General features: G+C 43.9%; 1 protein-coding gene across 1 annotated transcript in view; it reads left to right on the top strand.

The window, feature by feature from the left end:
- LOC138468390 (zinc finger protein 84-like) overlaps positions 1-22,590 on the top strand; it is a 97,360-nt gene that overhangs the window by 27,366 nt on the left and 47,404 nt on the right. The window contains exon 2 of the mRNA XM_069608930.1: positions 4,943-5,013. The gene's annotated coding sequence lies outside the window, so the exon portion shown is untranslated. The remainder of the gene's footprint in view (positions 1-4,942; positions 5,014-22,590) is intronic.

Below are 22,590 nucleotides of genomic sequence, written 5' to 3'. Positions count from 1 at the left end.
TGCTGAAATCAAGGCGGAAGCAGCAGCACTACAGTAAGGGCTTCTTTGATGTGCATGTATAACTGGGTTCAGGGTATTTACCTACAGCTCACATCTTCCTCTTAAGATAAGCCTGACTGCTCTGCCACTCTACCCAAGGTCCTGAGTTAGTACAGACAGATACTAAGAGTTGGGATCTACAAAGCACTGGGATAGCTTAATAAAGTCTTACTATCAGTATGACCTTAGGAAAACTCCCCTAACAAGGGTATCCCGGGCAATATGAATGTGTGCTTGAAAGTACAAGAAAGTGCATATGTTACAAAAGGCCTGACAGGAAAAGAGAATAGTAGGCAGTTTAAGGAAACCCTGGCAGAAGAAAATACCAGGCATATGCAAGTTTGTTTAAGAAAATCCCTGGCAGGAGAGTATACCAGATACATGCTAACTGTGAACCAGTGTCTCTACAAGAAAGCCCTGACAGGAAAGCATATCAGGCATGAAGTTTAACAAAGTGTACAAAGAAATTAACTCAAGAATCCTTATCAGAGCACATCAGGAAAAGGCAGAGGAAATATATTAAAGGAGAAAATAAACCTGGCAGGAGAGTACACCAGGTATCCTAACACGACAAGTCCAAGAGTCAAGTTGTTTTGTGCAACAGTCATGTTGAAACACAAGAGACTGACATTCCAGATGGAACCCAGAGTGAAGAGAAATCCAGAGGAAGGAAACAACCCTCCGGAGCAATTAACTCTATTCTTTTGGCACTTTTTGTGTTACACATTTTCTTTTTGAATATTTATACATCAGTTGAGGCCAAAGACATTTTCCTTTTTCACTGTTTTGTTAGAATGTGAGGGCCAGAATAGAACTTTGGCCACAGGATGTTTTGTTTTGGACATTCCGACTTCTGACCACTGACAGATCCTTGGTTTTGGTTTTAGGTATGGTAACTCCTCTAAAGCAGGGACAGAAAGGCATTTCCCAACCCCCTTTTATTTTAATAAAAGTCTTTGACCAGAACTACGAACCTCTTGTGTCCAAGTTTCATTCCTGTCTCCTCACTCCGGCTACTAACCAGAGACCTTTAGTAATGTCCTGCCCCAAATAATGAACTCTCTGCCTACTGTCTTTTTTTCTTAGAAACCGTATGTCCTTTCTCCCCGGGGGCAGACCGCATGACCAATATTTCCTGCATACATGCTTCATAAAATGGTGAGGCGATCTATAACTCGTTCACATTCTGGACTAAAACAGACTATTCCAGGAAATGTTATATCATCTAGGTCTTTCTTCAGTTGCTGAGAGAAAAGGGTAGGTAACTCTGGCCCAGTGGTACACAGTCTGGTTCATGTGTACTAAAGTCCTCTGTGTGAGAAAGAAAATAAATACTGGCTGTCTTTATGTATGGGGACAGAGAAGAAAGCTGAGCACAGGTCTTTTACTGTGGCAATATTATTGCTGGGTTTGGTACGGATGGGTATAATGGAACTACCACAGGACTTACAGCTCTCATGTCTTAGACAAAACGATAAGTGGTCTCCCCGGGCTTTTGACAGGCAATATCAGAGTGTTGCATGGACTGGTGGTTAGGACAGTGTATACCCTGGTTCAGGAATGATTCGATGAGGGCAGTGAATCCTTGCTCTGCCTGAGTTTTTTTAACATGTACTGTGGAATGCGCTGCACTGTCTTAAAAGTATTTCCCTTTATCCTAAATGGTTCAGGATTGTGACTGTATCCCACCCCATTATCATGGGTTCACAACAAAGAAGCAGGCATGGAATTGATGAATGCCTTTGAATCATCTGACCATCCTCCCTCGCTTGGTAGTTATTTCTCTGGGTCTACCTAGAGAATCGAGAGGACTGATTCTGTTAGTACTGGAAACATTTAAGAATACCCAATACGGGGTACAGTATATAGGGCACCTGAGTTTGCACACCAGGTCTCTGCCTGGCACACTGACTAGTGCTGTTGTGCTAAAGAGGAAGGCACGTGCATCAGTGCTAAGTCCCAGGGTGATCGTAAGGCGCTCAGCAATTGTGTGTGACTTTGGTATTGTATATCACTACAGCTTTTACAGTATTGGTGGACACGGGCACATTGGGGAATATGTCCATTCTTAAAGATGACTTCCTGGCCCCAGTGTCCACTAGGTAAGATACAGTATTCCTTTCACACTACATTTTACATATGGTTCCTCCTGATGTATGGTGTTCCATTGGGACCTTGCTCTCCTGCTTTAGTCAGAACGGGTCTTGGTCAACCTGGGGTTTGAGGGGAGACCAAGGAAAAAAGTCGGGGACTTTAGATTCAGTAAGGGGATTGGGGCTTTCTGGTTCACATGTGGAAAGTGGGCAGGATTGTCTGAAGAGGACCTTGGTATTGTTCTGCCCCTAGTTGCCATGAAAGCAAGGTCTCTGTGGTCTAAATGGGCACTTGTTCTCTCAATTCCCTGTCTGCATACAGTAATTATATACTAGCGGGTTTGATGGTAGTCTGTGCTATCCCCACTGCCTCCTGTTGGATCCACTGTCTCTGGTGGTCCTGCTGTCCCAGGAAGCCACTGCCTGCCCCAGGGCCCATTTGCACATGGGGTAGACCTCCTCTTTACCTATTCTTGCCTGTACCCCCCCTCGCCCCCTTGGGTCGGAATTGTGTGTGTTCTGTAACTGTCCCTATAATCTTTGTATTTGCAGGGTCATTAATATATTCTCAAAGATCTCTTTCTTATACTCCTGGCAAGCTAGGCAGTGATTTGTAACCAGCACTAGCTCTGCTAGGGGTTTAGTCTGCCATGGATACACATGGTTTAACTGTGCTTGGTCCTTAGGCAGTAGACTGGTCGCTATAAAGTAGTTGGATATAGCTTCCTGTGCAGTCTCATCTGGCCTAGTGATACCTGAATGCCGAATGAATACTACTTTTAGTCTGTATAAGTAGTCTGCAGATGATTCTCTCTTATTTTGTTTGGAGTTTCCTGTCGTGGCCCAATCATTCTTTCGGGGGCACATTTCAGGGATAGTAGTATTTGTTTCCCTAGCGTGGACGAGGGGATCTCCCGCTCCCAGGTCTTGGTCTGGTGAACTTGCACGTTCATTCAGTTACTTCACCACCCTCATGAGCTGATTCATATCTGCCGAAGCGGGCTTGTAGCACAGAATGACTGTGTGCAGCCATTCTATGAAGCGCTGCGGTCCCGCTCTAATATTTGGGAATTCCTTTGCTATGCTTCACAGGTCGTCTTGTATTCATGGAACATGTATGGTGACAAGGTGGGGCTGTTGCTTCCCCTCCTCGTTCCCTGCCTGCATTGTGTATGGGGTGCTTGGTGGCACCGAGAGTCTCTTCCATACAATGTGCCTTCCAACGTCTCAGACTGGATATGAGGGGGGAGGTGTGTCGGGTAACAGGATCACCCATGTTGCTTTGTCCGGGCAGCGCTGGTTCAGAGGGCTCAGTGTGTTGGGTGATTTTGCTGAGGGGGGCTGGATATCTCCTGGTGCTTACACCCCCTAGCCCATCTGTTGCTGGCCTGCTCTTACTGTAGCGTGCTCACTAATCGAGAAATCCACAATGTATTCAGTGGTCTCAGCATCATGACCATCTTGCTGCCGTTCCCTCCACAATCTGGGGGCATAGGTGCATCGATTTTTCTGACAAACCCCTGGCCCTTAGAAATGTGATCTGTCCTTGCAATCTGTTGACTTCTCTCAGTCTCCTAATCTTGCAGCCATTGTGCCTAGCCATCACTTCTTCTAACCAAGAAGTAAATGCCCTCCTCTGTCTAGGGGCCTATCTTGACTTTTTGTAATTCTAAGGCTCGTCTGAGCTGTCCCAATTGTTCCAAATTAAATCTTCCCTTCATGTAGAATTTGGTGTGCATGTTATGTCATGTTGGGTAATGCCAAGAGTCATAATCACAAGTAGTACGGTTAAAGTTGGTGAACATATAAGGCCCCATTACAAGTTTGGCGGTATTTGTGGCTGTAAATCAGCCAAACGACTGCAGAACTAGATTACTGTTGCTTGGTCCTGCGAATGTACCTTGGGATTACAAGTTGTGGTAGAGCGGTGTAAATCCCCATTTTTGGAGTCCATAATAATTCTGCCGAGAGTTTGAATGAGTGTCTGGTGTGGCGGAGAGAGCTACTGGTGCAGTGGAGGAGAAGCCGTAAGAGAAATCTTATTTCTATTTCCATTACACACTCGCCTACGCCCGCCTACTTAGCCACCTTGTAGAGCGGAGCGTGTTGGAGTGTGATTGATTGTCTGGTGTGGCAGAGAGAGCTACTTGTGCACTTGAGGAGAAGCCAAGGAGAAGTCTTCTTTCTATTTCCATTGCACTTGCACTCTCGCCGACGCCCGCCTACTTAGCCACCTTGTAGTGCGTGGACGATTGTGATTGAATGTCTGGTGTCCGGTGTTCCGGGCACGGGTCAGGCCACGTACGACAGAAGGGGGTGTCAGGAGCAAGGAAAAAGTAAGTCCTGTGTGTGCAAAACTAGTAGCTGAACTTATCTGAACTATACATACTGACTGTAATGCTGTGCTACCTGAAGTGTCCTCCATTCCCTGGGACATTATCAATGCAATGGGTGTCAAGCGGATTGTAGTGGGAAGGCGTAGTTTACGCTCTGACCTCTCTCAGTCCATTGTGGACGGTGAGATTGATGGAGGAGCGGTAATTAAGGATTCAGAGTTTGGTGGTAAATCCGCCCAACGACTGCAGAACTTGATTGCTGTTGCTTGGTCCTGCGAATGTACCGTGGGATACAAGTGGTGGTAGAGTGGTGTGAATCCCCATTTTTGTAGTCCAAAAGACTCCATGGGGATTTTGGCAGAATTGCAGCCAGCGGTACTTCCAACGGCCGTAATTCTGCCGATTTATGGCAGTAAGGTGGAGCCTTTCAGTCTGTATACATCACTAACTTATGATGTTTGGTTCTTTGTGTAGGTGGCGCGTATAGCGGTACATGCTAGTTTACAGCTGCTTTTGAGAACTCTGAGAGGCAAGCAGAAATGCAGGTATGTATCTCTTCTCCATTACCTGTACAATGTTAAATATCCCCTGGCAAGGTTTGGTTTATGCCCTAGTATGCCTGCTCATTTCAGCACGTTTTGTAAAACCCTCTAACATTTCTTTTCAGCATGTACTTTAAATTGCAAGTGTAAATTGCAGACTGTTTACTGAGGAAGATTGTGTGTCGTACACAGAGCATTGGTTAATAAGTTCATGTCATGCCACCTGCCTGATGAAAGGCATCATATCACAGCAGCAAACTTAGGATCGGTAGCAGTCTCTACAGTTATGTCCTCAAAGCTCATGGATAAGATCAGAAATAGTGAACTCTGTAATAGGGTATCCTGTAGTTTCGCCGACAGTAATTACTTCATGGTACTATACTATGAAGTAATTTCATAGAAAAAATATAGGTATTTGTGGGTAGTGGTGAAAAGGAGAAAGAAGGTGGTGGGCAGGGAGAGACCCCACATTTAAAAAAAAATGCTGCACTCTGCCTGTAACCTGTGACACACAGAATGCTATCAAGAGAGACACAGACGTGTGAGGTATAGTTTGAAAACATTTATTAAACAAAAAGGAGGGGTTGATGGAACTCCTCACTAGCCCTAACTCTAAAGGGACAGGTCCCTCAACTGGTGTAACTAAGGCTGTCGAAGTCTGAATGTCCAAAAATAAAGTTTGTCTGTGTCTCAACCTACACTTGCCCTCACAAACTAACAAAAGTGTGAAAAGGGAATTTTGTACTAAAGGAAAATAGTGAAGTAAAAACAAGGCAGGTACCAGTTCAGATTCAACAAGTTCTTACTTACAATGTGTGTTTTTTGTTGGTCTCAGTGAGGGGTTGGTTCTCATATCACCCAGGCCGGCTTCCCACAGCTTTCCAGCTTTTGACCAAGTATCTTACCACAAACGTTCACTTGCAAGCACCTCAGGTTTTCCCTCACCGGAGGCACAATATGTTCAAAGTTCCAACAAACAAGATGCAGTTCTTTCAAATTATATCTTTTAGGGTTCCCTTCCCCAAGCGTAGCTCACTTTCTCTCAAAGCAAATGTCCAAAAGGAAACCCTCTCTGCCACAACTCAAAAAGAATATTCATAGAAGTAACTTCAATGAAAGGTTCACTTGACTCAGGGGTTCCCTTCCCCAAGTCTCAACTAGTTCAACAAAATAATTAACTCATATACAGTTCCAAGAGGATATGGCCTTGTCAGAGACTTTTGAAAACGCAGGGCATATCTAATCCTTCCTGCGCGACCACTCTGACAGTCTGTTCCCCGGGTTATGCAGCTTTCTTCTATTTCTCCGTGTTGGGGCCACGTACCCCTTTTACCGTATCCGTGCACTTCTTGTTCCCTTGCATTTGTGCTCCTTCCTACCCACCAGGACTACTTGCCCGCTTCAATTTCCAATTTCTTTTTCACTCTTGGGCCGTATGCCCACTTTACTTTTCACTTTCCTCCACTTTAACTTCCTCCACTTGGGCTTCTTGTCCGCTTTGCTTTAACTTTCACTTTGGCCTCTTGCCCGCTTTGCTTTAACTTTCACTTCTGTCATCTACGTGACTCTCGTGCTTCCACTCTTTCACTTATTTTGCTTGCCGGTGCCTTCCCCATACACTCACCACTGCTCGCATGCTTACCCAGAGTCTCTCTTTTTTCTGACTCACCGGCAGCACGGCAGATCAGCGGTTCTTCACGGCGGCACAGAGATGAGGTCAGGGTCTCACCACCTGCCCCTCAGACACCTTCGGGGTAGGGCGGGCCCCAAGGGAATGACCAAATGTTCATCAAGCGCCGGCAGGGTTCACACACCGGACCCGCAGCGCAACACGTCGTCCTCTTCAGGATTCCTCCGGCAGTCCCTTGCTCCTCGGCTTCTCTGTATCGGATAACCTTACCAGCTCGCCTCCTACCTTGTTTCAAACCACAGCTTTTGTACCTGCCTTGATAGTAAATGGGTTTCATGTGTGGATGGTCAACTTGAATTGCCTGACTCTGCCTGTCCTTGTAAAGGGGACAAACAGGAGAGTGCCCATAGTAATCAATGGCCCATTGATTCCCATGGGTAATCCCCATTGCTCCTGATCTGTTCTTCTTCATCCAGTGTTTGGGGGGGGGTGGGTTTCAAGTACATAAAGTCTGGTCGGTAACAACTTTTAAGGAAATACTGTGCCCCTACCGTAGGCACTCCCCCATCTACCCGGTGAGACCCTCCACTTGGGTAAACCTCCCTCGCTGCTCCCCCCCAGTGTTGGGATCCAACAGTGGTGGCCCTTCCCTGGCCACCCGGGCAGAGGATCCATGAGGAAACAATGGGAGAACACCTAGGGTTTCTCACAAATGGGGCACTGCTAAACTCTACTTCCGGCGTGCTGCATTCTGTAACAGCACAGCTAAACTCTCCTCCTGGTTCTTCTTCCATGGCTCGCTCCTCTGAGGTGTAACCTTTCAAGCAAATCTTCAATAATCAACCTTCCCTGTGGTCTTAAGAGAACGCCAGCTTCAGAAGCTGAAACCCGAACTCTTTGACACATATGCTACTTACCTGTAACAATATTACATTTATTTTATAAAGTTTACTAACCTGATAGTGTAGCTTTTTATTTCATGCCATATCATTTGTAGACTATTTTTATATGATATGATATGGCATTTATAACGTGCCTATATACAAGTGTTTCAAGTGCGAAAATAGTGTGCGAGTAGTCTCATTTTGTGAAAAGCAGGATACAGAATTGGCGAGTAATAATTAACTCTTGGCGGGAAAGGAATGGTGTGCTGTGTGCATGTTATGTTAGGTTAGGTTGTATTTGTATGGAACCTGCTGCCATTGGAATGACCTTGAAGCACTGTGTGGATGAATGCCATTAGGAAGACCGTAGTCTATGTTGAAAAGTAATGAAAGGAATGGAAAATGTATGTGCATTTATTACCAAATCGAAGGTAGGTAGAGACTGGCACGTTATAAATAACCAATTCTAATTATAATGTAGCATCTACTGACAACCAAATATACCTCTTGAGTTTCAATACTTTGAACTACTGCCACAGCTTCAGTTTCAACGACTTTTAAACAGACTTTGACAAGATAGATTTGTATAGTACTTCAACCTCTTCAGGTAGGCTAGGCACGCTTCCTTTTGGATTGCTTGTTTCAAAGGGGCATCCTCTTAGCCTCTCTTGTCTAACTGCCATGATAACAACCTGGATTTGCCTTCAAGACTCTCTTCTCTCTGATCTCCACAGCCGTGGGCATTACAGGTTGAGTCTGCTTTAAAATAGTCTTTACAAGCAGCCAGTTCCCCAACCCCAAGTTAACCTTTGCCTTTCTCCCAGCTCTCAGACCCAGGAGGATAGCTCAGTGGCAGCGTGCTCGACTTGTAAACAAGATGACACGAAGCAACACAGGTTCTATCCCTGGGTCCGCGCTTAGAAACCTCTGGGTATTAAGCGCGTTATAAATAACCTATCATATCATATCAATTACCAAGAAGCGTGGTGCCACTCTCTTAGCTTCAGGTAATACTTGTATCTTAGGCCTTTTGATTGTTGTTAACTTCACAATGCAGCTGGATTGCTCTAAACTCTAAAAAGGGTCAGCTTCACAATTAGTATGGGGTACATCTAGGCTTAGGCAATGCTTGTTCTCTTCTTATCTCGTGTAATGCAAGAAATGTCACTTTTATACAAAGTATAAAGTTCAGTCTTTTGGTAAAAACTACAATTAGGCACACGCGACCATTCTTTGATATTGTTTTCGAGCTTTAAAGGTGGACACGTAATTGTATTCCAATAGAAAAAAAAGCATAGAGCTCAGGCCTCCTTGGGGAATTACAATAAGCCATACGCGACCATTCTTTAATGTAGTTTTCCCACAGTAAAGATTGTAACTCTTGGATCATTAAAGTTAAATGTTCGGAAATGGTTGTATCAGCGTTTCCTCTCCACAATTAGGAACACGCAACCTCACTTGGAACAGTAATAGTCTTTGAATGGTGGGACAATGGATGTTAACAGTGTTTGCTTTTTACGCGAGCAATACGCTTTTCACTTCATACATGTGTGTTACAATTCCATTGTTCAAAGGATTTTCAATACAGCGATCAACTTCTACTCGCTTCAAGTCTTACGCAAGTGGCTAAGGAGCTGGTTACTGTTACTTCCAAAGCTTGCGCATTATTTTAGAACACTGTGCTTCACTCACCGGCTTCTGAAACACTTGCTCTGCGTGTCGCACTGCGCTCTCGGCTTCTACTACGACATCTACTGCTTCTGGCTTGCTGGTGACCTACACCCTTCTCCTGAACAGGTATCCCCGGTCCGGCCACTCATTTAGGGAATTCCTTCTACTCCTGAGACCCTCGGATTGCCAATTGCTTCTTGCCTCAGTCTCTGACACGCCAGCAGCTCTGCAACCATGGCAGTCAGGCTCACATGGGGAAAACTGTTACTCCTGCACGTCTTCCACTGTGCAGCCTCTGCACTTCAGAGTTTGGGAGGACAGGACTCTCTCAGAACATGTAGGTGAAATCTGCCGTTTCCACTTTCCGGCGGCCCTCTTGTTCTCCCACCTCTGCTTGATTTGCCAGCTTTGTGCCTTCCTTCTGCCTCCACTACTGCAGCCTGCACTCCAGCCAATGTTCCAGCTCCTTCCACTCCTTCCTTTCTGCCTGCACCTGAGGGGGCCTTTTATGCCTCCCAGGTTTCTTCAGGTGTGGGCGATTAGTCCCGGTTGCTTGACTATGACAATTACTGTTAGGCTTAATTGCCTGACTGTTACAACCGTATGCCTCTCCAGCTCTCTTCCTCTTCTCATTCCTTCTGGAATTCTGGGACTTGTAGTTTCCTTCAACAAAGTTAGTTTTTTCAACTTTAAGTTACTTTCAAGGGTAGCTTTAATTCCCTTAAAGTTATTAAGAGATGGGCTATGAGAATTAGCTCTTATAGAGGAAGGTAGTTTATTGAAGACAACATTCCCATTTTCCTTTACATTGTACCCTTGGGATTGAGGAAGGTGTTTAGTTTGGGATACCCCAACAGATCATTCTTTTGGTAAAGTTTGCCCAGTTTGTACAACCCCAGGGTCCACAAAACTAGATTCAACATGAGGTTTAGGGGTATTAAAATGACAATAAGCCATTACCTCTTTAAGTATCTTGGGAAGATTCTTCCTTCCAGAAGAAAAATACTGTACCTCATCCCAGAGGATCTCCTCACCACCCTGTGCCCTATCTTCTCCCAGGTGATACACACAGGGTAATAATAATAATAATAAAAATAATAATAAAAAAAGTGAAAGAAAAAAGAAAAAGACCAAAGCAATCATTTACCAATAGAAATCCTTTTTGGTACAAACCTATCTTTTGTGGTGAATGCGAATATATGAACTTTTGCTCAACGGAGTAGAGGAATCTATTTTCTCCACTTTATTTCCATATCCATGCGACACACATGTTTTTGTGAACTACAAATGAACATAAGGCGCTGAGGTTTATATGTTGGTCTCCCACGAAAGCTCGTCGTACCCTTTCAACTGTCTGAGAGGAGGCAGCCGTGGTGGGTCCTGCAGTGAAGAAAGGATGCCAGCAGACAATCCCAAGGAACTGCAGAGCCGAAGCCGAACAGTACAGCTGCCTGGAGGGAATGCCAAGGACCGGTGAGTGAAGTGAGAAAGTCGCTTGAACCGGGGCGCTTCGGGGCTGCGGGGAAAGCAAGGCGGATGGCGAACGAACAAACCAGCATGTTATTATTGAAATGAACATGAAGCTGCGAGTTGGGTGAAAATGAAGTGGCAAAGCAAATGAGTACAAATATTGAATACTGAACTGAATGAAACTTTAATGGGCAACGTTATGACCAAAATGACAAATGAATATAAAGTGCAAGTATTGTCTGTTTGAAAGCAAAGTAAGAGGCAATAAGATATTGCCTGTTCGAAAGCAAAGTTCGAGGCTAAGAAAATGAGAGTGGACAATTGTGAGAGAGCATGGCCACAAATTGGTAAAGGAGTAAAAATCACCACAAAGTGAACTTTATGTGTAAATACAGTGTGGCAAGGCCAAGAACTGCCCCAGGATATGTGACACAGCTGACAAATGGAAGCCAAGTGAGGGTGAAATCTTCACCTACAGCCAAGAGGCTGACAAGGAGAAGCCAAGGGAGTATGAACATTCACACAGGGGAGGATACAGAAGAACCTGTGTGGGCCAAAGAGCCTGGGGTTCCTGGTGCCCGACCTCTAATGGGTGGACCGTGTGGTCTGAGAACTGCGTCTAGACCAGGGAACCCTCAAGTGTGAAAGCTAAAAACTTTGTTGGAGCAAACCAAGAAGAAGTAAGCTAATTGAATTGTGAAGCCTATCCAGAAGGAGTGTTAATTTGATTTTGAGTTGTTTTGAACATTGGCCGACTGAAACCAAATATAGGTTGACAAGTTGAGGTCTAGAGGAAGGGAACCCTAAGACTTGTTGAACTTTAATGCTGGCTTAAGGACGGAGCCTTCAAGACCCTTTTATTTGAAACTGTGTTAATCTTGGGGAAGGGAACCTGGAGGATTTGTGGAACTGTTTTGAAATTGAGAACAGTAATCCTGAGACTTTTGTGGAACATTCGTACACTTGGGGAAGGATAGCTGGAAAGGAAGGTAAGAGCTAGAAGAAGCTCAGAACTTTGTTTGATCACCATTTCCTTTCTTGTTGACACCCCTACACATTGTTTAGCTTTAGTTGTGAAGGCAAGGATAGGTTTTGGACACAGACAGACTTTTAAGTTGAACTTATTGACTCAGACTTTCCTTAGTTTATTTAGGTAGGGAAATCCCACCTTAGCATAGGGCAAGTTAGGCCTTCAACTATCTTGACATTAGAGTTAATAAACCATTTTATTTTGAACATTGAATCTGTTGTCTGTGTCTTACTTAATGATGCCTTCACACCACTCAGAGGCTGCTGCAATAATCGATTTTCGAGCCAATTATAGCTCTAGCTACCATCTCACTGTTATCTTTGGAAATGTATGGGCGTAGTTGAGCTAGCAGCTTGATATAATATGGGGAGGCGGAGACCAAACTATTCACCCGAGCACCATGTTCAGGTTCTGATCTAAGTAAATCCCAAGGGTTTTAACTTCCGTTTTGGACTCAATCTCACAGTCAGCCACCTGAAAATCTAAGTATTCTGCACCTAGCATCAGGATTTTATTTTCTGTGCCCACAACCATCAGCTCAGTTTTTTCATTGTTCAATGCTAGACCATTTTCAACCATCCAGACCTGTATCAATTCATATATAGTGTTAATGTTTTCAACATCCTCCTCATAGTTACCAGATAGCAGGATAACACAATGCGTGTCATCGGCATAATTTGTGAACCCAATGTCCTTTTGTTCCAACAAGTTGAAAATGGAAACCGTAAAGATATTGGGCCTCATTACGAGGTTGGAGGTAGCCATGCCGGTTATACCGGCATGGCTACCCCCAAACTCGGGTCCGGCTCCCGCGAAAGTGGAATCACCGGGCCATTCCGACCTCGGCGGGCCCAGTAATTCCCCTTGCGTGGGAGCCGGAGCCAATACGTCCCCATTCCCATTGAGCCCCATAGGGCTCAATGGGAATGGGGAGGATGGTAGCAGCGGTACCATTCATAACGGTTCCATTGCTACCATCCAGTTCTGCTCGCGGGTGCCGCTTTGCATGCCTGGTCTGACCAGGCATGCAGAGCGGCACCCGCTGGCAGCACTACCGGCGCCGTTGTCACTGTACCGCCACAATCGTAATGAGGCCCATTGTATAGGGAGGGCGAGAGGCAGACACCCAGGGGAACTCCAAACTGTAGTAGCGCCGGCACAGCCTCTGTTACCTCACTATAAACTCTATTACTAGAAGGGACTTAATCCATGTGGCAGCTTTATCGGAGAATATGGCAATGTCTTTGAACTTGGTGATTATTAATGAATGGTCCACCAGATCAAGCGCTGCAGACAGGTCCAGTAGCATATGATGTGCTGCTTGTCCCTTGGCCATTAATTGTAGCAATCTAGATTTTAGGTCCAACAGCGCAGTTTCTGTACCATGCCCTTGTCTAAAACCGGATTGCTCTAAAACCTGACTATTTGCCACACGATCTAACATTTATAATAAAAACGGGGTAGTAGTAATAGGTCTATAGTTGGCCGGCACCAATGGGCAAAGACCTGGCTTTTTTAAAAGAAGAGAAGTAATCCAGGCATTTTTAAGTTCGTCTGGAACATGGCTTTTCTTGAAAGGTACCCTTACAAATTTGGATAAAGTTCCCATCAGGGCAGTAACACAGGCTTTAATAGTTATAGCTATAGCAGGACAGATATCCCCTTTACAACTCATTGGTTTGAGTATGTTCAAAATGGCTGACATCTCAACTTCAGAAACTGGTCTGAAGTTGAACGGGTGCTCTGAACCCTTTTGTATTATTATATTAGGAGACATCTCTGCTTGTACCAGGACTTGTCTCCTGTTAAGTGACTTCAATTCAGCACTCCAACTAAGTCAATGCCTCGTCTGGGATGCCCAAGGGAAGCCCTTATTTATATATTTTTATGACAAGTTCATAGATCTGGATGATAAACCCTTGTATAACGCCCCTCTCTTTGAATCCCCCTGACCTCACTGAGCCAAGAAGTAGGTTTGTTTTGCAAATTAAAAGATTTATTTGAAAAATTAAACAATATATATATATATCACACTTTTATGAATAAATTCATATTTGATAGCACACTTATGAATATAATGTTGATCAACAATGGGTAATGTTACAATTGCACACTCTTCAATCAGTGAGGAGTTAGTATAGAAAGGATAAGATAGCAGAGAATACTTTTATGGTTTCAAGGAAAAGCAATGATGGAAAGAATGCAGCACAGAAATAAACTGATATGGTTTCAACAAGAGATAATATGATCACTTTTTCTTTTGACAATTCACTCCCCCCCTATGCAATATAAGGAGATGAAAGGAGAGCACACAGTTTTCAGGAATACCATCAAATGCAATACAAATTCCAGTTCCCCCCTAGCAAGCTTAGAGCAACCGGTATTCTTTTAAACAGTCAAAAATACTTTTAAATGTGATTTGCAATGAAGTGAAAAATATGCTAAAAATGATTTTAATTCCCTATAGGAGATTCAGGGTAGGTGATAGCTACTTAAGATTGGTTCAGGTCAACACTATCAGTGATTCATGAATGATTATCAGGTTGAAAACGGAGTTCAGCAGCTGCAAGCAAAAGGACAGCTATTTTTGACAGGTGGAGAAAGTGAGTCAAATTGCAATTCGCAGCACTTTTTCCGAGTGCGTCGATTGCGATTACGCAATGTGGGCTTGTTGGAAAGCTTAGGTTCTTAGCTTTAAAATGACAGTTAAATTTCACTCCTACGACATGCGGTTCAAAAGATACAGACGATTTAGTGGAGGTAGATTCTCAGAAATAAAGTAAGATTCAAATGACAAATTACACTTTCACAGGTTTGAAATCACAGAATGGACACACAATTTATATGCAGTTCTAAATAGGTGGAAATGGTTTGAATTAGATTATTTTAAACTAAGAGATTGGTTTTGCACAGCTCTGGCTGGATACTCACTCCTAACTTTGGAAGGAATGGGCCTCGTCACAGATCTGGTCAACAGGTTTAGCTGCGGTTCTCTCTGCTCTGCTGGTCTGGATCTCTGGTTCTGGCAAAAGTTCTGGCACTGCACAGCGATCTGGTCTGGTCTCTGGTCTGTGGTTCCGGATACAGCTCTGCTTTCTGGGTCTGGTTCTAGCAAAAGTTCTTGGCTAGACTCAAACAGCACAGCCCGGCTGTTTTATTCTGATGTGCCCCTTGGAAGTCTGGGGTAAATCAGTTTGCAAAATTGTAAGGCCAGCTGAGAATACTTTTAGCTTGCAGTAGGCCTTCTGCTTCAACGTTCTGGAGTCTGGTTTTCTAAGTTCTGGTCTCTGGATGTTGCCTGAATTTGGAAGTCGTCCGTCAAAGTGCTTCACAAGAAAGTGGTAAGTGAAAGTCTCTACCTGGGTCTCAGTGGCTCTTTTTATATCTTTTGAAAATGGGTGGGAAGGCTGACTTTCTATGCCCAACCCTCTGAGGATCCTGATAGGCTAGAGGATTCTCTGTCGCCTGACTGGGGAACTGAGTTGTGAGTCATCCGGCATCATTTTGATGGCATACGGAAAGAACACTCCCCTTGTCACTTTGCACACAAATCTATTTTTGATTCCAATGCATATTTATCTATGTACAATTTTTCTAATGTTATATGTCCGGTTAACATATTTTCTGTAGCGCCAAACCATCCGATCCCTGTCTTTGTAAGATGTTGTGTTCACTTCTGACAGAATTCTGCCCTTTTCATCCAGAACACAATCTCTAAACTTTTCCAGAATTTACTCAATGTGCGCAAGGAATATAGGCATCAGATGATGAAGTGTCAGATTTTTAACATACAGACATTTGGAGTAATACCCTATTTTCCGCTACTACCCGCCAGAACATACCACAGAGTCCTAACACCTCTTAAAATGTGCACAGAAAAATCACAGGAATAATGATATTATTGATATAATTTTGTCAATTTTGTACTATGAATTATCCATCTTTTCAAATGTATGCTCTGGCCCAGAGGGGTGTGGTTTCCCAAAGTACATGGGGGAATTTCTGGTTTGTCCACTTCCTCCAAGCTCAGCTGGCTCACAGAGCCAGTGCCCCTCACATTTCCTTCCAAGAGGAAGCCATTTACGACCCCCTGATTTAGCAATTGCTTGGAGCACAGGGAAGTTCATTGTTCTGTTTCACTGCAGTCCCAGGTACCCCTCCCCTGATTCAGTCAGAGAGGTGTAATCTCCTTTTGGTGGGGCAGCAGAAGGCAGGCCAGGCCTGTGAATGCAGTTGCTGGGCAAGTTTCAACTTACTCCTGTCGGGGGTAGTTGCCAGGCAGAATTCAGTCCCTTGAAGCCAGGCTTCAGCCAAAGGTCACTTTTGTTCCCATTTGTCTTCATTCAAATCAAACTTACAATTTTGACACATGCAGCTAGAACGCTGATTCTAAGTTCAAAACCATGACATTTAAGCAGTTGCAACCTATGTGACACTCAAAAGTAGGTCACTCATTTATTTTAAACATTTCAATTTTAGTGGCTTTAAATCCCATTTCACTTAAGCTGCTGACATCCACAGTCCAGCCAGTTTTGTTATGAACATTATTTTAGGCTCTTCATCTTTCCAAATTTTGTATGCACACAAGACTTCATTCTACCAGACGTCTGCTGGTGTTCAGTAAGAATTTTGAATATCTTGCAATGTTTGAAATAGGCATTTTGAGCTTGCATTTCAGAGAAACATAGGTGATTTCAAAGCGCTTTTTGAGCTAACAGGCACTGCTGTTTTTCCTTTGGCACCACGTTTCACTCATGGCGCTTCTGGCCCATCACGCTCGCACTGGTGGGTGGCACGTCAGGCGACCATTTTGGTGTGCGCAAAAACTGCACAGTTTTCCTGGATACTGGCGCAAATGTGGGCTTTTCGGCCATCTTGGATTTTCTAAGCCCACAGCACCAAATGTTGCAGCATAATAACTCGAACTTCCCAAGCAAGGCATCTTGAATAGATGTACACCAAACTACATCTTTCATAGGACCATCTTGTTTGCTGGTGCATGGATTTCAAGTTCTTTTAATACCTTAAACAATTCTTTAGACTCAAACTGAGCATTGGAGATCCTTGTATCATACATGTATTTTTTTAGCTGAGATAACAGCTGATTTATACTTCTTCAAAGCTGTATTGGTTTAGGTCTATTTGATTGAAAAAAAACGGACCTTTTCCAAATTGACCTAACTTTTTGTGTTAGTTCTTTTGATCAAAAAATGCAGGGGGAGAAACCCTCCCCCCCGGTTCCCTCTACCTTAACTCATTCCCTTACCCCACCCCACATCTGTATTTAATTAAAATTGACCGAAATTCCAAAAAAGAAAAGAAAAAAAACATTTGGTCAATTTGGAAAAGTAAATTGGGCTGGGATCAAATATGCTAATATTGTATTATATGCCTCCTCCTCTATATTAGCCTTGCACGATTTCCAAGCATAAAAACACTTTTATTATAGCTTTTAACTTTCAGAGAGAACCATGTATTCATTTATATCATAGGAACTAGCCTTGTTGTAAGGGGTACGCTTGCATTGGTTGCTCTCTGAGACGTCACCTGAAAGACTTTAACAATATCGCCCACTGACTCCAAACCTTCTACAACCTTCACTAACAGGGAGATCCATACCTCCATTGCCTCTGGGCATAGCTCATATTTATTTCAAGACAAGGGGCCTCATTACGACCCAGGCGGTAAGTTACCGCCTGGGCCGTGACTTTACCAGCATGGCGTAAACTACGTTTACGCCATGGTGGTTGGCGGACTTACCGCCCCATTCCGAGTTTGGCGGGGCGGTAAGTCCCCAATCCCCATTTACCCTTCCCCATTCCCATTTTTGCCCCATAGGGCATAATGGGAGTGGGGAAGGCGTTAATTACGCCACCGTAAATTACGGTGGCGTAATTAACTCCATGGTCCCTTAGCGCCATGGATTTTAACACCTGCTAAAAGCAGGTGTTAAATCCGCCATGGCGCTAAGGGACCTCGTACTCAGGCGGTAAGGGTTGGCGCTGTTTACGGCGCCGTAAACCCCTTACCGCCTGAGTTGTAATGAGGCCCAAGGTCTTTATCCTTTTTTCACATAACATAGTCAACTGAATAAAAAAGTTATCAAGAGTCCATTACCAAATCCTTAATATTAATGTTATGCATTGCCACCCAATCTAACATATTCCCCTTGACATGGGTAGCAACATTTACAAGTTGCTTAAAACCTAAGTTACTAAAAGATGACTCCAATGCTTTAGCCACAGTTTAAATTCTCCCAACTTTAAAGTAAAACTAGAAGGGATCGTAAAAGAGATAAATGAATTCAAGGAGCACACCGTTAGAGAACATATTTGTAGAATCAAGAAAGATCTGGTGAATTTTAGCCATGAAAAAGCCTTGCTCTACACAAAAGATGGGTTTGAATTCAGAGATAATACAGACCCGACTAGAAGAGGAGGAGGCAGAAGAGTTAGATTTGGGAATACATTGTTTAGCTCGGGGAAGAGACTTCAGGAGAAGAGTCAAGAACAGAGATTTTGAGTCCCATACAAGAGGGGGTCCGCAGATGATCAATTTTAGAAACAGGAGAACGGGCGGTCGTAGGAACAGGGGAAGAGGAAGCAGATCGTACAATACCAGACCTTTTATAGGACAGGATCTAGGGGATTGGGACCTAGAACCACGAGTGACCAGGAGCAGGAGATTATTGTAATCAATTCCTCCAGTTATGAACCGATACCCCAAGAAATATCAGTCCTAGAGAGATGTTTAGGCTATGTAACTACTAATATACCCGACACATTTGGCTTTAGAATGGAATTCTGCCAATTTATGAGTAACATTCACCGTAAACAGTTTTTTGAAAATACTAGTTTTACAAGTGAAGATAACAAGTCAGGGTTTAGGAATAAGTCCACCTTTATGCCACCCAATAACTCTGATTCAGCTGAGGCCTGGGTTTTTGAGAAGAAGGTACCAGCTGACGTTACGAAATTGGAACAGCAAATGAAGTTCGATACTTTTGTGAACATGTCTAAAATGAAACTGACGTGAGTGATAATTTAAAGAACAACGCAGAGATCATAATACAGAGAGCAGACAAAGGTGGACCCATCGTCCTGATTAATAGGACAGACTATGTACAAGAATGACTCCGACAACTACACAATGTGATGTGCTACCAGAGATTAGAGGAAGATCCTACAAACCATCTTCAATCTATCATTAAAGCGAAAGTGAATAAGGTGAGAAATGGGGGGTGGATCAGTAGGCAAAAGTCAGACCTCCTTATAAAAGAGAATCCAATAATTCTTACATTTTATGTTCTACCAAAGGTGCATAAAACTTTATCCAAGCCCCCTGGCAGACCGATCGTGTCAGGAATGGACTCTGTACTTGAACCACTGTCTCAGTTTGTTGATACCTATTTAAGACCATATGTTAGAGAGAGGCAGTCGTATCTACAAGATTAGTAAACCTAGTAGAAGGTATTCCTTTTGACCCCTCAGAATGAACTCTTGATAGGTTTCGATGTCATCTCATTGTGCACCATGATTTCGCAAGAGAACAGTCTAGAGATGATCTAGGAACTGCTTATCTGTAAACGTCCCGAGGGAAAAGTCCCCAAATGCTTCATTTTATGGTTGTGTATGGTTCTAAAAGAGAACTATTTAATGTTCCAAGATCACTTCTACAAGCAAGTACACAGCACAGCAATGGGTGCTGCAGTGGCACCAAATGTATCGAATTTGTATGTAGAGATGCTTGAGAAGAGCAAACTGTATGCTGATACAAATCCATATAAAGACAACATCCGTCTATGGAAGAGATACATAGATGATATCTTGCTTATCTGGAAAGGAGACAAGACTACGGCAGAGACATTCATCACCTGGTTAAATGAGCAAGACACACATCTCAAATTCACTGCACAGAGAATTTGGTTTTCATCAGCACTTTCAACAATTTGTCGGACAAGCTTAAGAAATTGATCATAAAGAATTGGAGAGTGTTCGACAAAGAGAAAACGAGGCTCAATCCTCTGATTTTCACTTTCAAAAGAAGCAAGCATTTAAAAGACAGACTCACAAGAAATTATATACGACTGCCCCCACAGAGGGAGAGAAGTTTGCCAGAGATATGGGGCCTAGAAAAAGCAAAAGGCCATGCACCATGTGGTAATTGCAGGTGCTGTATATCGACGAAAAGAAGCACAGAATGCGATTTAGGGTTGAGGGAATTGTGGCAACAAAATACACTCACTAATTGTAGCAGCAGGATGGTTATTTATGCAATATGGGTTCCCTGTAAATTATTATAAGTTGGACAAACAGAAAGAAAAATACACGTAAAGATCACAGAGCACAAAAGCTGTATACGTAATAAGGTTGAGAATGCTAGTGAAGCATTTCACAGAAAAGGAACATTAACCAGAAGAAATCCACTGGACAGTTATCTAGAAATTGACACCCGGAAAAGAGGAAAGTAGAGACAGAGAAAGGCTTTTTAGAAAGGAACAAGAATTGATTTTCCTTACTAAGAGCAATGTGCGAGGACTTAATGAGAGCGTCGAGTGGCTATGAGTGAGTCATTTTTAGTAGCCATACATTAGCAAACTAGGTACATCAATTCCTACTTTCCACGCTACGCTCTATATTAGACTACAATATATTTCTTTAAAGGTGGCAACAGTGATCAGAGTGCTACATCAGCCATGATGGTGGTAATGAAGAGAGAGAGAGAATAGATTTTCAGCACCAGACTGATTTATGATAAGTTCCACAGTGACGGTTCGTCACAAGCCTCAGTGAAAGAGTATTTTCCTTTTTCTTATAAAGAATGAACATCGGACATGTAGTCCAGTAGACTTGTGAATTTAAATATAGTTAGTCTTTTCAACGGTTTCAGGATATAGATAACCGTAAGGCAGAGCTGTAATAGTTCAGATATGCCATGGACAGAAGGTACAATTCGCATAAGAATACTAGACACAGCCTTAGGGTTGAAAGAGATACTTTGTAGAGATCCGAGTACATCTGAAAATATATGACAGTGCCTGAGAGTCGTACAATACATGGGCTTCGGGACATGCGCTTGGTAGCTATCCAAGTTTTAATATACAGCAGTCTGTTGTACCGAGCGTAATGAAATGCTAAATACATTGCTAAATAAGACATTAACAGACATAGGCCCTCATTACGGGTCTGGCAAACTTGTAATGAGGTCCATAGTTTCAGTGTGAATGCGGACATGTAGGCTGCATTCGAGCAGATGTTTCTCCATTAGAAACTACGTTAACCATAAGGCTCAGAGACACAGACCGGATGGACGTCGGCAACGCAACACGCTCACTATGGCTTTTCCGTTAGTCACGAAACTTCATGTCTTTTTCAAACATTTCCAGGGGACATCTCTCAGCCGTGTTCACTTTTGTCAAAACACTGTTTCTTTGTACTTTAAACTTTGACCCTTCTCGTCAGCATCCCTCCTCCGGGGTCACTCTTGCCAACTTCACATTCACATTTGCTTTCAATGTAAGAAGGGCTCATTTATTTGCTTTCTCACGGAGCAGAATTCACTTCCCTTTCAGTTCATAGGTCAAAGGCTTTTGACTGTACAGGAATTTTGCTTGACCTCCTGTATGACCACTTTGACCTATCTTGGTGGCTCTCCTACGGACTTCTAAGGCCTCGCTACGAGTCCGGCGGCAACCAGCCGGTTTTTCCAGCTCGGTTACCGCCAGACTCGTATTACCATTCCGCCTGAGTGACTCCTGGAATTACCAGGGCATTACGACCCTGGTGTCCCGGGAATTCCGGAGGCAGAATTCGGTAAATCCCCATTCCCATTGAGTCCAATAGGACTCAATGGGAATGGGGAAGTGGAAACACCGGCACCATCTCGTGATGGTGCTGGTGTTTCCACGTCTGCCTGCAGGCGGGCAGTGTTAAACCCGCCAGGTCAGACCTGGCGGGAACGCCACCTCCCGCCTGCAGGACTCGAGATTGGGCGGTCCGTAATTAACAGTGGCGGCGGGTTTACCGCCACTGTTATTTCCGGACCGCCCGACCTGTAATGAGGCCCCTAGTATCTGTAGTTTCACTCAGACGGGAATCGACCAGAGCTTCTTGGCGCAGCATCCACCTGATGCCGGTCCCTTTCTGCAGCTGGTCTTCCCCTTTACAATTGTACAGTTCTTTGAAATTCTCTCACTTTGCGACTTTCATTCATCACAGCCCAGTTCTTATCAGATTCCCCCTTCGACTGACCGGCTGTGATGAACCGCTTGGCTTTCCTCTTAACTGGAGTCAAGGCCTATACCATGGAAGCAGAAGCCTCCCTTGCTTTGGATTATCAGCGTCGACACGCTCTGCGTACCTTTGACATCTGCTGCAGGACACTTGTGCTATAGTCCTCGGTCTTACGATTCCTTCTGCGGAGGATTCACAGGGTTTTGTTGAGAAGGGCAAGGTCACGTCTCTCCTCGTCGGCCTCTCGGTCTTTGCCGCCTTTCTCCTCATCTTGAACTGCTGGGTCTGGATATCTGTCACGCCATGCAGTCTGCCTTGCCCGTACTGTGCTCTCTTGCTCCACCTTTTATCGCTGTGGGTAAAGGAAGGGCCATCAGGTGTGTGTGATTTAAGTCAATTGCCTGACCCTTGTATCGGGACATGTCAGGTAAACAGTTTTATTCCAAGTATGTTGTTTTTTATGAGGTAAAACAGTGTTTGTGTTTGAAAGGGGAGGGGTTGGAGTGTCAGAGTATCCTCCGGGACGGGATCGGGAAGAAGTGCTATAGAGATTTATAGTCTTTGTTCTAGGGTGGGTTAGGTGATTTCGGAAGGGTGGGTTTTGGAGGGTTTTCGAAATGAGAAAGAGGGTTTATGGGAACTGTAATTGTGGGTCACTTTCGA

Source organism: Ambystoma mexicanum, chromosome 4q (genome assembly GCF_040938575.1).
Source record: "Ambystoma mexicanum isolate Mex_15411 chromosome 4q, UKY_AmexF1_1, whole genome shotgun sequence".
In the NCBI taxonomy this organism is placed as follows: domain Eukaryota; kingdom Metazoa; phylum Chordata; class Amphibia; order Caudata; family Ambystomatidae; genus Ambystoma; species Ambystoma mexicanum.
Note: the sequence above shows the minus strand (reverse complement) of the source record. Positions and strands in the feature narration are given on the sequence as shown.